Genomic DNA, 15,227 nt, shown 5'->3' on the forward strand with positions numbered 1-15,227 from the left:
CCCGGATTCAGGCTACAACCCTTCCCAAATCCCTTTGCGGACTCAGGCCGCTCTCCAGCCTCCCTTCTCTCCAGCATGGGCTTGCCTGATGCTTCAGAAGTTCGAGCCTTTGGGGTGGGGACTAGCCTCTTGCTCCAGCATCCTTCTTTCCCGGTAGTCCGTGAAAGCTCCTTGGCTGCTAACTGTCTCTTGACAAGGGCAACTAAGTGATCATATGAGGAGGGGTCATTTTGGCTAACCCATCCCTGCAGGTTCGGTGGCAGACCCCTCATGAACCTGTCCAGGACAAGGATCTCGGTAAACCTATTTGTGCTGTGGACTTCTGGACATAGCCATTTCCATGCTAGGTGAATCAGGTCAAAGAGCTGGGACCTCAGCGCCCGGCCCTCCTGGTACCTCCACTCGTGGAACCTCTGGGCCCTGGTGGCTGTCGTCACTCCAGACCTTGCAAGAATTTCCACCTTCATCTGAGGTTAATCCGAGGCAGCCTCCTCTGTCAGGTCGTAGTAGGCCTTCTGGGCCTCCCCACACAGGAATGGGGCGAGAATGCTGGCCCATTGATATTGGGGCAAAGCCTCCCATAGGGCTGTCCTCTCGAAGGTGAGCAGGTATGCCTCTATATCGTCATCCATGGTCATCTTCTGTAGGTAGCTGTTGGCCCTTAGGGGATGTCCCCGCTCGAGGCCATGGGTCAGGGTGGTCAGGGCTTTCAGCTGGCCCATTATCTCCAGGAGGGTGGTTCAGTCCTATGCAGCCTGGCTGATCAATAGGTGGTTTGTCTCCTGTTGCATTGCTTCCCTAACTAAATTGAATGTACTGAGTTGGAGTGGAAGTGAGTAATGTGTAGTGCAGGGACTGGTGTTAGGACTGATCTTATTTAACATCTGAAAGAGCAAGTTAACAACACACAAATAAAATTCTTACATGAAGCTATACTATGAAAGGATTTGTGAGCGGAGAACTAATGCAAGGGGACCTAGAAAGATTGGGAAATACCAAAATGAAATATGAAAGCAAGTATATATGGAGCAAATCATTTGAAAAAGAGAGATTCAACTGAAGGAAAAAAATGGACAAACAGAAACCTTGTAGTAATAGTAGACAGCAAGTCAGACATGACTTTGCAATTATGGCTGCAAAAATCAATATAATTTTAGGCTGCATAGAGAGAAGATGTCATATTACAAAACAGACAAATTTTATGAGAAGTTAGAAGGACTGATTTTATGAGAAAAGATTAAAATATCTAAATCTGTATAGCTTGGTTAGCCAGTTGAGAAGAAGGGTGTGATAATAATTGTCAAATATTAGAAGGGTGTAAACACCATGGCAAGAGAGAAATGTATTCACATTGTCCAGGTTTTATAACTAGAAGTAATGGAATGAAATTAAGAAGTGAAAATTTAGGCTGAGTATCATATATTCTGACAATGAGATGTAGTGGATTGTGGAACAGTCCTGTCGGCAATAGAGGAAATTCACTGCTTGGGCCTTTCAAAATAAAACTGGGAAAAACGCTAGAAAATATTTTGAAGAGAACAATCTTGCATTGAGAGGGCAATGATAGGATTATCCAATAAGGCCTTCTCCATCTCTAACTATGATCCAAATATGATTCCATGATCTAACAAATTGAAATTCAGGGAAACATTTTCCAGTAAGCATGCGAGAATCAGGATTTCCCTTGTAATTCCCTTTGTATTATTGAAAATATAGTATACTTAATTCCATTCTAATTGGGAATTAATAAATAAATGTCCCCTCATAGTACCAAAACACTGAGATTTCCCACCTATTTAGTGAATACCTCTAGGGTATTTAACAGAGTGATGTTTACTTTGGATCTCCAGTCAGGCAAAATCCCCATTGATATAGGTTTTTTTTTTTTTTTTTTTTCCAATGGAAATAAGCTGATTTACACCAACTGAGTGTCTGGCACATTTTGTAAACACCAATGGCAATAGGAAGCATAGATTGGGTAAAATGTTGATTGTAAGAGAACCACTCTAAATTGAATGACTTGATTTCAGCCTCTGCATTAGTTCAATAACCTGGAAGTCTAGATATTCTTGGTAAGCCTTTGTGTTGATTCTGCCTTATTAATTGTCCCTGTTGGCAAATTATTTAATTTTACTATATGTTACATGTTTCATCAAAAATATTTAACACAAAACTAATTTTCCTAATGGTATTTCAAACATGTTGTATTTAATGATGTTACTAATTAGTTTCTTACTACTTGTTTCATTTTTCTCATAATAGAAAGTGAGAATGCCTCCTATTATCTTGTCCCCCATTCTGAGTGACAAAACTTGACTGGGGCAATGATCAAATACTGAGTAGCATTCATGGCCTGTTCCCTGTTTTCAGTTACAGTGAAGTGCAGCCCTCTGAAACAAAGAATTGGCATGCAGGGCCAGCCCTAGACCAAATGGCGCCCCAGGTGAGGAGTGTCTTCAATGCTTCCCTCCATTTGTTAAACTTTACAATACCTTATGTTTTATTGCATTTGTAGTCCATTTCACGACTTCCATGTACAATTTGTATGCATGATTTATTCCTGTCATATAAGATGATATATTTGCACACTAGGATTTGTAAATCTGTATTTATTCATGCCATATATAAGCAAATAAAAAAATTAGTTTCCTCTAATCTTATAGAAACTTTTTAATTTTAAGAATAATTGTAATGTACCAACATCAAGAAAATTGAACTGCGCACCAGCATATATTAATATTAAATAGTGTTACAGTAGGTGACAGCCTTAGAATGTTAACCCTAGTTCTTTAGTTCAAAAGGTCACTTTTCTCACCTTTGCCCTTGCAACCTGAAGCACAGCGTCAGAGATCCAAAGACTGGCCAATAACGTAGATATCTCTGGTGTCTCTTTAAATACGTCCTTTATAAGACACTACTTAGACTCTTTAAGTCTTAAAACACTAATACACTTTCACAATTACTCAATAAAACAAGGTTCACAATATCGCAGCTCGGCTCACTTCACTTCAGTTCATTTTTTATCTCACTGACTGACTGGCGACTCTCTGCCCCTTATGTACCTGTGAGCATATGTCTGACAACATTTTAGGAGGTCTGAGGAAAATGTAGTTCTCTGAAAGTCTGGACGGTTCCATGAGCTTCTACAAGGTCCAGAATATTCTAGGAGATTAGTGAAAAATGAATCCACATACGGAACACATGAAATATTTTACTTCAAACATTCTATTTCCTGTTTTGTCGCTAACAACAAAAACACACCCTGAGCCCATCATCTCCCGAACCTAGCACACCTGCCCCTAAATCTGGCCCTGTTGGCATGAACATGTTCCATGAACACAGAGCTTTCAAGATGTTTATGATATAAATTAATTTCCTTTTTCTTAAGGAGCAAAGCAGAAATATATCTGATCTAAAGTGTAGACTACACATACATGAGCTGCAAAATTATTAAACCAGTATGCACTTACAAGAGAAAACACATAGTTTATTGTAAGTAACTGTGTAACATGACTTTACAATGTGCAGAGAAATCACTTGGGTTCACTAGACACATTCCTAGTGTGGTTTTGACTAATCTGATCTTTGACAAATTGGCATCTTTCTACACCTGGCAACAAAGGTTTCATATGTCTAGCCATCTTCTTTTGTGATATATTTGTTAAGTGCTTTATTAAAGAAAAATAGAGGATGCTTTATTAATATATGAAATCTTGCTAATTTTTCAATGCACTTTTCATACTTTTCTCACAATTTTGGTTGTGGAACATTGTATTGTATTGACCATAACATTAAAATTAGTCATTCTTATATTATATCTTTTATATTCCTTTAGACCTCTCAGATGTTTTAAAAATCTTTCATTTGATATTGAGTTCCTACTGTACGTTTCTATATTTCTGATTCTGGACTAAAAAGAAAATCTTCAAGTTACTGAAAGTCTCAGTAACATTGCAACCAAAATCTCAATGTCCTTATTTTGGCTCAGAGTTTGATTAGGGCTGCTGCCATTTATTACAGATTAAAATCACATTGAAAATCTTTCCGTTTGGAGATTTACACTCAAGCAAAATCACTATCTTCTCCCAAATCAGAACATTTTCAAAGCACATCTGATTCTGGACACATTATTTTCCCCTAAAGCTTTTTGCCACCTGCATGGAACTCATACTATCTGATTTTTTTTATATATATATGCTACTGCCATTAGACTGAAATGATTTTTCTTCAGTTTGCTCAAAGCCAGATTTAAAGTCAGGTCCCAGAGGTAGCAGGAAAGTCGATCCCCTAAGCTACTCAGTCATTGTTTGCTTTTTTTACATGTAATATCCTATTTCTAAGCCAAAATATAATTTAAAATACAACATGCACTACATAAAAATGTCCTTTAGAAATTTTGTAATATGACATTTAATAGAAATTAATTGCATTTATTATCATGTTTGTTCTAGTCCCCCACCCCCAAAACAAGCCATAACAAAAAACAAACAAACAAAATAGAAAACCTGAGAAACTGATAAATCTACTTGGTTATTCAAAGGCATTTCTCAGTCTTATAACCACTACTTCAAATCAATGCTGCTACAGTAATTCTGCTGAGCTCATTTAAAAATATACCCATGGATATATAATTTACAGTACAGTAGTTCACCTAAAAATGACATCTGAATCTTTCCTGTATTAGTAATGTTTTAATATCACTTAGAAACATACAGTTTTGTAGGGAAATCCAAATAAGATCTCCATATTTATTGCAGAGCTCAGAACAGCAAAGGGTTATTCTAGCCTAGGCGTTGTAAGTACAAGCAACAGGACTCCATTGCCTTTAATTTGTCCATGTCTTTCATTTGATACTACCAGTATTAATAGCTTTGCAAGGAAATTCTGCAGTCATTAATCATAATAATTAATCAGATCCAATTATATTGCATATAAATGCGAACAAATTGCTGAAAAAATAATGATCTATCACCAACATGTCACAAGGCAAAAGAGACTAAAATAGTAATTAGAAGCAGGGATTTAGTTGTATACAAGTACTCTGCAACTGATTTTAACAGTATGATGATCTGATGATGTAATTAGTGGGAAGTAAGTCTAGCAGGCTTCTGCAGACTAATGACTGTGCAACGAGAAAAAATTAGTACTTGCATTAGTGACCACTTTTACATTAACCGCTACTTTTCTTGATTTTAGATGAAAGCAAGAGTTTGGAAGAATGTAGCTTTCAAACACTTTAAACTAAGTTTTGCCTTTGTGTACTTCAAAAATCTTTAAATGTTACTTCTTGGGATTTTTCTGAGAGGCAATGATATTTGTTAACTGAGGATCACTAATAAACAGGCATAATTTAATAAAGATAGGAACAGTAAATATATGTGTGTAATATATAAGTAGTGGGTTATATAGAAGTTAAACACTAATTTCTCTGAGCATGCATGTGCATGAATATACACACACATGCATATGTATATATAATATAATGAAATATGTTAATTATGTTCACTAAGCTTCTATCTGGTTTATGGAAATATTCTGTAAAAGGGACTAACATTTTCACTTCACTTTAGTACAACATGTAACTAACTACTATTTGAAGCAGCATGTTTTCTTTTTAAATTACATTAGTACATGACATGACATAGGATTTTATTCTGCTGTATCTTGAAACTTGGCCTTCCAACTCCAAAAAACAAACCAAAAACCAAAAAAACAACAACAAACTATTAACTATAAATTACTCTCTCAAATTATTTCAACACATAGCCTTTTTTCTTCAATGAAAGTTTTCAGTTGAACTAAAACAGCATAGCTTTACAATGTGTTATGTTCTTGTTATGTACACTGGTGATTAGCACATATTTAATGAGTACTAAAATGTTATTTTTATTAAACATTCCCCCTCACCTTAAAAATGTTCAGTGTTAGTACAATGGATTACACTTGAAATAGTTAACTGAAGATTGATGAGCATTTTTATGATAGATTTGCTACTTGAAAATAAATGTTAAGTTCATCATAGTTTTCAATACTAAGCACTGCACTTTACTGTCTTTGATCTCAGTGTTGTGACTACTACAAAGAAATAAAACCTTATCTTACCTTTTCCAGTATCTACTGCAGAAGACCTCAATAATGCATAAGAACATCTGGAAGTACGGTAATTTCAGCTATCAGAGATAAGAATTGACACAGAACAGGTAAACCCTACAAAGTCATCATGTTGAAATGAGCTGATTAAGGTTTGGTAACATAAAACATCATGTATAGTGTTTTCATGCTTGCTACATCTCGCTATTTCATATTAAAAAAAAAAGGAATGTCAATTATTTAATCCCTTTCAGTATATTTAATAGGTTGATTAGCTGGGAGCTATATTATATTTTACATAAAGAGACAGAAATGACTGCAAATCTATTGCCATATACATCTATTTAGAGTTAACTGTGAGTTCATAGAAAATACATGGGCATAGTAAACAGGGTTTTGAAATGACAATTTTTTACTGGTTGCAAGTGCTAATTGCTAGTTTCTCAAGGGTATAGAATTAATCACCTGCTAGATTTACAGTCTCTAGGTTGAGACCTGAGGATGGAGGCAATAAGAAAAGCTCTTGAGGGACATATCATATGGTGATTCTAAATATCAGTCTCTATGCATATGTAAATTGGCAACAAAGTTTTTTCAAAGCTCAAGTATGCTAATTTCAAACAGACAAGACTAAAGCTAGCTTTTAGCAGCTGTTTAACGTCTGCCTGTGGGTGGTAGAGAGAGCTTAAAATACAAGCAAACAGTGGTGCATAAGTAATTAAGCAACATTTTGCTGGGCATAAATAATTCTGTTTATATTGCTCTTTTGAAGAATATAGAATACAAAATAACAGCTCAAGTGCAGCTTTGGTCACCATAGGTTAACCGTTCTTCCTCTTTACCTGCCTTTGGTTTCACATTTTAAGAAAAAATTAAATGTGGATTGATGTTCTCTCTGTCATTTGTATATTCAGGAACTTCATTTATCATTAAAGCAAAATCCTTTAAAATAAGTTTTTAATATACCATATTTGCAGCTCAGCAGCATCGTTTTTATGCTATTCTTAAATAATGTACCTCTCTAGAATAAACTTATTTTACAGTACAAAGTACATCAGAAACATACATTTATCTATACAGAAAGAATTCCTTTTTCACAAGGCTAGCCAAAGTTGAAAAAATTATGCTAGAATTTAGACATAAAATTATGTGCCTTTTTGTTAAATTGTAAAAATCAGTGAGTCAACTTAACTATTTTCAAGGTCATAAGGCTGTTGATAGTCCGTAAAACAAAATAGCCTGACTTTTGCAGTTTTTATCATTTAAATTATTACATGCATTAAAATAATAATAAGACAGATGTCATGATATTCTCATAAAAATAAGAGTTACTGATGTGGCTGAATGCAGAATGCTCACCTAATTTTGATAGCTTGATCTAGACTAGTGGAAGTGACTAAGAGCTTGAAAAACCAAGTAGAAAGGTTTAAAGAATGTCTTATTTGATTCAGTAAAAACCTTGAAATTGACCAGAAGGAAGATGGAAGATTAAACATGATTTGGAAACATCTAGTCTGGAAAAAAGGATTATAGGTACTAACTGTGATAAGAGTAAAGATTTTAAAACATGGTTTTGATTAAGTATTAATGGTTGAAGGAATTAACCATTAAAACAGTTAATAGTTAATAAAGAAAGCTTTCAGTACAAGTATCCTATGTTACTGTAATGAAATCAAATGCAAACATAGCATTTATACTCAGGACTGTCACTACTAGTTTGCTGTAGCAGGAGTGGCTATTTAAAGAGAGGGAGAAGATGTATTAAGAAAGGAGACGTGTTGATTGAAAAATTGCAGTTTGCACTTGTAGAATTTACTTACTTCACTTCATTGTGTGTAAGTGGGGTTTGCGTCTATGCAGAACAGGCAGGTTTAGCCTGCTAAACACCGGCTATAGGCATGGGCTAGCTGTATGGAGGCCCTGTGCCTCTAAAGTGACTCCTGGCTCCTCCCCATTGCATGGCAGAACTGCTCCATGGGTTTCCGTGACAGCTGTATAGCACTCAACATCTCTCCCATTCAGAGCAAAGACTGTGGAATCACTGTGAGGTGGCAAATGAAGAATGTCCCTCTCTCTTCCAGCCCCTGCCCACTTCACATGTTTGGATTCCAAGTCTAGTAAGACTCCCTGATAAATGATTTTGCTCCAAATTTCTAGTAATTAGGAATTTCTCCTTCCCTTCAGGATCACCTATCTCATCCCCTCAGTCTTTTTGGACGTTAAAAAAAATTTTTTTTTTAAATAACATTGTATCTGAACAGGCAAAGCTCAGAAGCAGCTTCTCCATTGGTCAGATAGGAGGAGTCATTACCAAATTGCTAAGTAAACTTTGGGATGAAGAAATAGAGCAGGAAGGATAGAAGAGGCTAGGGCTCTAGTTTGGGTTTTGGTCTTGGGAAACACCCAAAATTCAGATCTGGATTCCATTTTAACTGAACCCCTGGTAGAGGAGGTAGGACTGTTGGTTAAAAGGTTTGTTTTTGCTCAGTCTGGGATGGTTTTGCAAAATCAAAGCCAAGGATGATTCAGGTCCATGTTCCATTTGATCCAATTCATCAACATTCTGGATAGTTCAGATAAAAGGCCCCAGTTTTGCCCCACCTCTGTTTGGTACTACAGAAATGTCACTTTCTGGGTTCCAAGAAGGAGAGCGGGTTTGCACACAGCAGTCTAGAAATGTAATAACTTCTACCTGTCTAGAAAGGAGACTATTTTCATAGAAGCATAGGACTGGAAGGGACCTCATTAGGTCATCTAGTCCAGTCCCCTGAACTCAAGGCAGGACTAAGTAATAACTAGACAATATCTAACAGGTGTTTGTCTAACCTGTTCTTAAAAAACTCCAGTGACAGTGATTCCATAACCTCCCTAGGGCTTAACTATGCTTAGGAAGTTTTTCCTAATATTCATCCTAAACCTCCCTTGCTGCAATGTAAGCTCATTGCTTCGTCCTATCTTCAGAAGTTAACAAGAACAATTTCTTATCCTCTTCCTTGTAATAACCTTTTACGTACTAGAAAACTGTTATCATGTCCCCCCTCAGTCTTCTCTTCTCTATAATAAATATACCTAATTTTTTCAATCTTTCCTCATAGGTCATGTTTTCTTGACCTTTAATCATTTTTGTTGCTCTCCTCTGGACTTTCTCCAATTTATCTACATCTTTCCTGAAATGTGGTGTCCAGAACTGGACACAGTACTCTAGCGGAGGCCTTATCAGCGCAGAATAGAGTGGAATAATTAGTTCTTGTATCTGGCTTACAACATTCTGGTAATATAACAGTCTGGTTGTGTGATGGCATCTCATGGAATGAGAAGGATGTTGTCATTTAATGAGGGGAAAGTATACCTCGAAATAAAACAATGGACAAAAATAAGGTTAGGCAAATTAGTTTGGATAAACTTAAGAACTGATCTTTGAATGGATGTGGTGATAGTTGTGGTTCACTTAAGGTGCAGGTAGAAGATGTTCTAATGAAGAAATAGAAATGTTCACTCTATAAACATAATAAAATAACAAAAAAAGACAGAAATAAATTATCCTAGATACTTTGAAAAAAGAAACAAAGCAGGCTTTTGCTCTGACAGTCTCAAGGTATTATATATCCAAATCTCTGAGGGAGCTGGGTGTTTAGCTATTTTCATTAGTACTAACCAGAGCTGCTGTCACACTAATTGCCCAGTCACCACCAAACTGTTTAGTTTGGATTCATCCTTTCGAAAGGGCCTTTTCCACCATCCACTCTCCTAATAGCTCACTGTTTAAATGTGGAACAGATAATCTAAGGGACCATTTTGTATCCAGTTGCTGCTGGTTTAATCTTTCCTGCTATTAAGTGTATTAGAGTCTGTAATTTTTTCCCCTGACATAGTTCTGATGGTAGTGCATCTCATATGCCTTCCCACCTGGGAGAGTCTTCTTTCCCAATTTCATTGGTCTTCTCCATTCCACATCAAGCCAGGAAGTCTGTTTGGCAGCTCTATGGTTGCAGAACTAAGTACAATAGGGTATCGAATTGGGACGGAGGGAAGTTGTTGCTATTGTTCATTCAGTTTAAGAGATGATAGTTTGTGACCACACTGATTTCTTGGAGTTATAACATAATCCTGAATCATCTGTTTAATAGCTGAGCATTCCTGCTCTGTCATGGGAATGTTTTTGTTCTGTTGGGAATATCTGAAAGGCAGTGAGTTCTTGGTTTACCACAGCGCCTCTTCCCAGTTGACAGACATCAGGCTGGTATCTCAAAATCTACAAATTAATGCAACCACTTATTTCCTTAGAGACTTGTTCATTTTCTTTAGTCCACAGAATTTTAGGGGCTTATTATCTTTAGTGGGTCTGTTAAAACAGTAATTAAAAAAAAAAAATAGGGACAAGCCATCTGTAATACTTTATCTGCTTCCCTTCCTTGCAGCTAGAAAATACTATTAGTTCTTCCAACCCAGGCAGCTAGCCAAATTTGGGGTCTTGCAGGCTGTTCCAGCTTAGGAGAAATTGATGACTGAGTCAGGTTTCTTTGAATTGGTTCTATTTATTTACAAAATTAAATGTACAAAATCCTGTTTTCCTGAACCTAAGAGGAATCAAATGAACCAGAGAGTATCCCTGCTCACTGCAACAAGCCTCTTTTTGCCAGCACCCGCAAAAACATGCTCACTGGGCTTTTCCTTAGGATCATGCTGCCATGCTTGTCAGGATGTGCTGGTGTTTTCTGCTTCTGTTTCTGTGGTGCTTCCTTTGTGGTCTCTGTCTGCCTCTCTACCTCCTTCCCTCCCCCCCCCCCCCCCAAAAAAAAAAAACAAAAACAAAAACAAAACAAAACAAACAAATCACCATACTCAAGGAAGCCCTCTGCCCACACAGTTCTAATTCCTGGGTAGACTCACATATGCCTTGGTTTTCAGCAGGGGCTGCATTGTTTAACTGTTTCTTAGCTGTCTTAAATGAGGGGCAGCAATCATGCCCACAAGTTTAAATGAGGTTTAACAATATTTTGGCTCCTGTTTCACTTTATCCTTGCTTTCTTTTTATTCTGAGGAGGTGGCTCATTTGCACCCTTCCCTTTCACCTGAGTCTGAAACAGAGCCTGTTTGGAAGCTCAAAAAGTGAGATTAACTTATTTTATTTTTCTCAGGCTTCTGCATGCACTTCCTGCATTCAGCTAGCACTAGAAGCAGAGGAACCAAAATATTTCAAGAAGCACCATGTTTATGATGTTTTGGTCCATCCACCATTTGGAAAGGACTGAAAATCTTGAGATAAAGACTAGTACAATGAGATTTATGGCCTGATGTACTTTCCTGGACCTGGAAGTTTTAACTTTCCAAACCAAAGTAAACCTCTGGAAAACTTTTGATGATTGCTTATTGACATTGAGAAGCCCTATGACCCACTGAAATGCCAGTGGCAGATAAAAACACACTTCACACGTACTTAGAAAGTGTGAGGAGTAAATGGCATATTTGAATACTTGTGGGATCCTCCTCTGCAAAGCACAACTTTACAGCTGTGTTTTACTCTCTCATATATGCATGGGGCTTCCACTGGGATCAATGGGACCCCCTGTGTGCATAGCTGAGAGTAGAATTTGTCCCTTAATATGCCTTACAGTAAAAGCAAAAAATCAGTTTTCTGCAGCTCTCCCTGGAGACAGCACTGGATCTCTGGAGTACAACATTTTAATAGTGAATCTAGAGAACAACATACTTGTATTGATTTTCATTTTATTTGTTTTTCTTCATAGCTTTTTTATTTATATTATTGTGTGAGTTTGAATCCACCTGCAGCCATTTTCTTTCATTTTATAGAGACTCATTTGCATAGTGACCTGAATCTGGGTGGGAGATAACAACAAATATTTGGCTAGTCCATGAATTTTAAAATTGTCTTCTCTAACACATGAAAAATATTTTTTACTTAAACTTTGCATCTCTCCTGAGTTTTAAACTAATTCCTGTAAAATTAAAAATGGGAATTTCATATTTCTCCTCTTTTGAGTATTTTACATTTGCTTGAATAAATATTGTCCTATGGTAGGAATCTGATTAAAAGAAAGTACCCTACCACCAACACTATTAACTGTTCAAGAACATTAAGGTATTAAAAATACACATCCAATAAGCCAACAGGTGCATCCAGTTAGTTTCCACCAATCCTAGAAAGATTTCTTTTATCTCCAAGAAACCCACACATATTAAAAACCCTTTCAGCTGTCATGCTAGTGTGGCAGAATTTAGTTTTCTTGTGAAGAGCTTACTTTTCCCATGAGTATAAAGACAATAGTACACTATACAGAGAGCCAATAAATCAATTAGCTTTAACAGCCGGTGTTCAGGAAATGCATTTATTTTCTTCATTGACAACACAGTTTTTACTTGTAGCCATACTTCATACTGTTAAGGTCAATTTTTCATGTGGAAATTAAATCCAGTGGCTGAAAAACTGCTCATAAATTTCATAAAGTAAAAAAGAAATGTATTTACTAATGTAGGATCACAAGTTTGTTTTGTTTGTAATTATCCATCTTTAGCCTAATTGAGATTCAAAACAGCAGCTAATAGTCTGGCTGTCTCAAATTACTACTGCCTGTAACTTTACCTTGCCAAGTATCAGTGAGCTTTTCAATTGCAACACAATTCCTAAACCCCGGGTCATTTTAGAGCAATTAATTGAAAGAGGTGATTAATAGCTTAATAATGGGTTGTTCTGTGTTTTTAAAGTGCAGGGAACATGTGTAGCAAAGGAGTATGCAATTTTGTATCCCTAAAACATAATCTAATTGAAAAATGAGTAGTTAGTCTTCCTTACTGATACTGTAGACTTGTATTTTGAGACACTCATTCCATCTGTTCTTAGGAAATGTGTAAATCTGTATTTTTAGTTAACTCCTTGAGTACTGCTCAAGTGAATTCAAGAAACATGTCTGGTAGCATCTAGCAAATATTAACAACACTTCACATTGATATAGCGTATAACATATTCAAAGCTATTAATTTTTCAGTACAACACCCCCTGTGAAATAAATGGATGAGTATACCTGGCTTTTACGGCTCCCTACAGGAACCCAACAGTCTTACTACACCATGCACCAGGAAGCAGCAAAGTGATGGAAGAGGAGCAGTGAAAGTGGGTACTCCAGGCCTGCCTAAAAGGCCTCATGCAAATAGCCAATGAGAGCCCAGCAGGCTCAGCTAAAAGGAGCAGCAGGCCCCCAGCAGGTCAGTTCCTGGCTGGAACAAGAGGGGCAAGGAAGGGTGCTCCTCTCTGGCCAAAGCAGCTTGAGGGACAACCACAGTTTGTTTCTGGCTGCATTCGCTTAAGCTGGGTTTGCAGGGAAAGAGAGGACCTAAGAACCTTAACCCTGAGGTAAGAGTGTTCTTAAAAAACACCAAGTGGAAAGAAGCAGAAATGAACTGAAATTGAGCAGTGTGTAGCTGCTGTTTATAGGATTGGAACCCAGAGGAGTGTGTGGGCCTAGGTTCCCATACTGGCCACACTGGCATAAACTCCAAGAAGGGGGCTGGGCTTATTTGAGAGCCTGAACAGAGGGCTGAATTTAAAGTGTTCAAAGCTGAGGCTGAAGACCCTAGTGAAAGCAATGGGACTTTTCATTTATTGAACTCTTTACTACCTGGAAGGGGTTCATTTGGACTTTGTTACTTGGTTGGAGGACCAAGCCATGGAAAACCCATCAAGATTGGCTTGCAGGGGTGCCAGGGGCAAGAAAAGGACAATAGTATTACACCCAGCTGCAAGGAGGCCTTCAAGAGGTGAGTGCCCCTCATAACACCCCATGTTACCGATGGGAAGTTGAGACAGAAAGATTTTTACATGCCTGAGGCCACATAAGTCAGTAGCAGAACAGATCCCAATCCTGTGCTTGTTCCTCCATATCATGCTGCCTTGCAAACTTCAGTGTAACACAAGAATGTGTGGTGTATGTCTTTAGGGTTATACAGGTGCTGTTGTTGTCGACAGGAACCATATTACAATGACACTGAGAAAAAAGATTAATTCAGACATGAATCTAAAGGAGGGTTGGTCTCTAAATGCTGATGACTAGATTGCTATGTAAACTAGATTACTATGTAAACTAAGAGCTGCAGCAATCAGAAAGGGCTGGAGCAACTTTAGTCAAAGCTGGCCAATATTTTAGCCGGCAGGCTCAACTTCTTCCTACTCTGTTCCTTCTCCCACTCCCCACTGGCAAGATGTGTTTTGTGTCCCTTATTGTTAGCCCTGTCCCCTTCTCCTGCCAGGAGGAGGCAGTTGATCTGTCCTGAATCCTGTTCTCCCTGAGCAAGTGAGATCTGGTTCACCTTCATGTTATCTGCATTGAGTGGGTGGAGGAGAAGGATTTAAGGATAGGTATCAAGTTACAAGTATGGAAGTGGCTACCCTACAGTCTGTGTAAAGTCTTTAAGTATCTGTTGTGTGAACTGAATGTTCCAGAAGTATGACCTGGGTGTTTATTCTTTCTTGTCAAACTTGACACTTGACAACATTGCATAGTGTCAGGAGTTACATCAAGCCAGAGATAGCACAAATACTTCCTCCATGTCCACTGGATTTGCAAGAAGACCTCACAGAATAAGACATCAAGCTAAACAGCAGTGTGACATTTTCACACTACTGGGTTTACCTGGAAAGCACCTAATGTGCAAACAGTAGTGCCCATCAGGTGGGGACTGCATTATTGTAGGTACATAATGCATTTACATAATGCAGGGGAAGAAGACTAAGTAGTTTTGCCATCAGTTATGGATAAAGAACATAAGAATGGCTATACTGGGTCAGACCAGTGGTCCCTCTAGCCTAGTTTTTGTCTTCTAACAGTGGCTAGTGCCAGATATTTCAGAGGGAATAAACAGAACAGGGCAATTTATCTAGTGATCTATCTTGTCATCCAGTCCCACCTTCTGGCAGTCAGAGGTTTAGAGATACCCAGAGCATGGGGTTGTGTCCCTACCCATCCTAGCTAATAACCATTGGTGGAGCTAGCCCTCCATGAAATTATCTAATTCTTTTTTAAACCCAATTATGTTCTTGGCCTTCACAATATCCACTGGCAATGAGTTCCACAGGTTGTCTGTGTTGTGTGAAAAAGTCCTTGTTTGTTTTAGACCTAGCCCTA

At 37.7% G+C, this 15,227-nt stretch overlaps 2 long non-coding RNA genes across 6 annotated transcripts in view; one reads left to right on the top strand and one right to left on the bottom strand.

The window, feature by feature from the left end:
• LOC137154195 (uncharacterized) overlaps positions 1–13,209 on the bottom strand; it is a 32,587-nt gene extending 19,378 nt beyond the window's left edge. Inside the window, exons 1-2 of the long non-coding RNA XR_010920142.1 lie at positions 13,131–13,209; positions 6,103–6,170 (exon numbers count right to left, since the gene is read on the bottom strand). This is a non-coding gene — a long non-coding RNA (uncharacterized lncRNA). The remainder of the gene's footprint in view (positions 1–6,102; positions 6,171–13,130) is intronic.
• The window catches only part of LOC137154194 (uncharacterized), a 242,945-nt gene continuing 230,084 nt past the window's right edge, over positions 2,367–15,227 (top strand). For 2 of the 5 annotated variants that reach the window (XR_010920136.1, XR_010920135.1), the window contains exon 1: positions 13,328–13,459. This is a non-coding gene — a long non-coding RNA (uncharacterized lncRNA). The other 3 variants (XR_010920141.1, XR_010920139.1, XR_010920137.1) reach the window with 3 other exon arrangements.

Source organism: Emydura macquarii, unplaced genomic scaffold (genome assembly GCF_026122565.2).
Source record: "Emydura macquarii macquarii isolate MOO-44397 ecotype Brisbane River unplaced genomic scaffold, CSIRO-AGI_Emac_v2 contig_1253, whole genome shotgun sequence".
NCBI classification, from domain to species: Eukaryota; Metazoa; Chordata; order Testudines; family Chelidae; genus Emydura; species Emydura macquarii.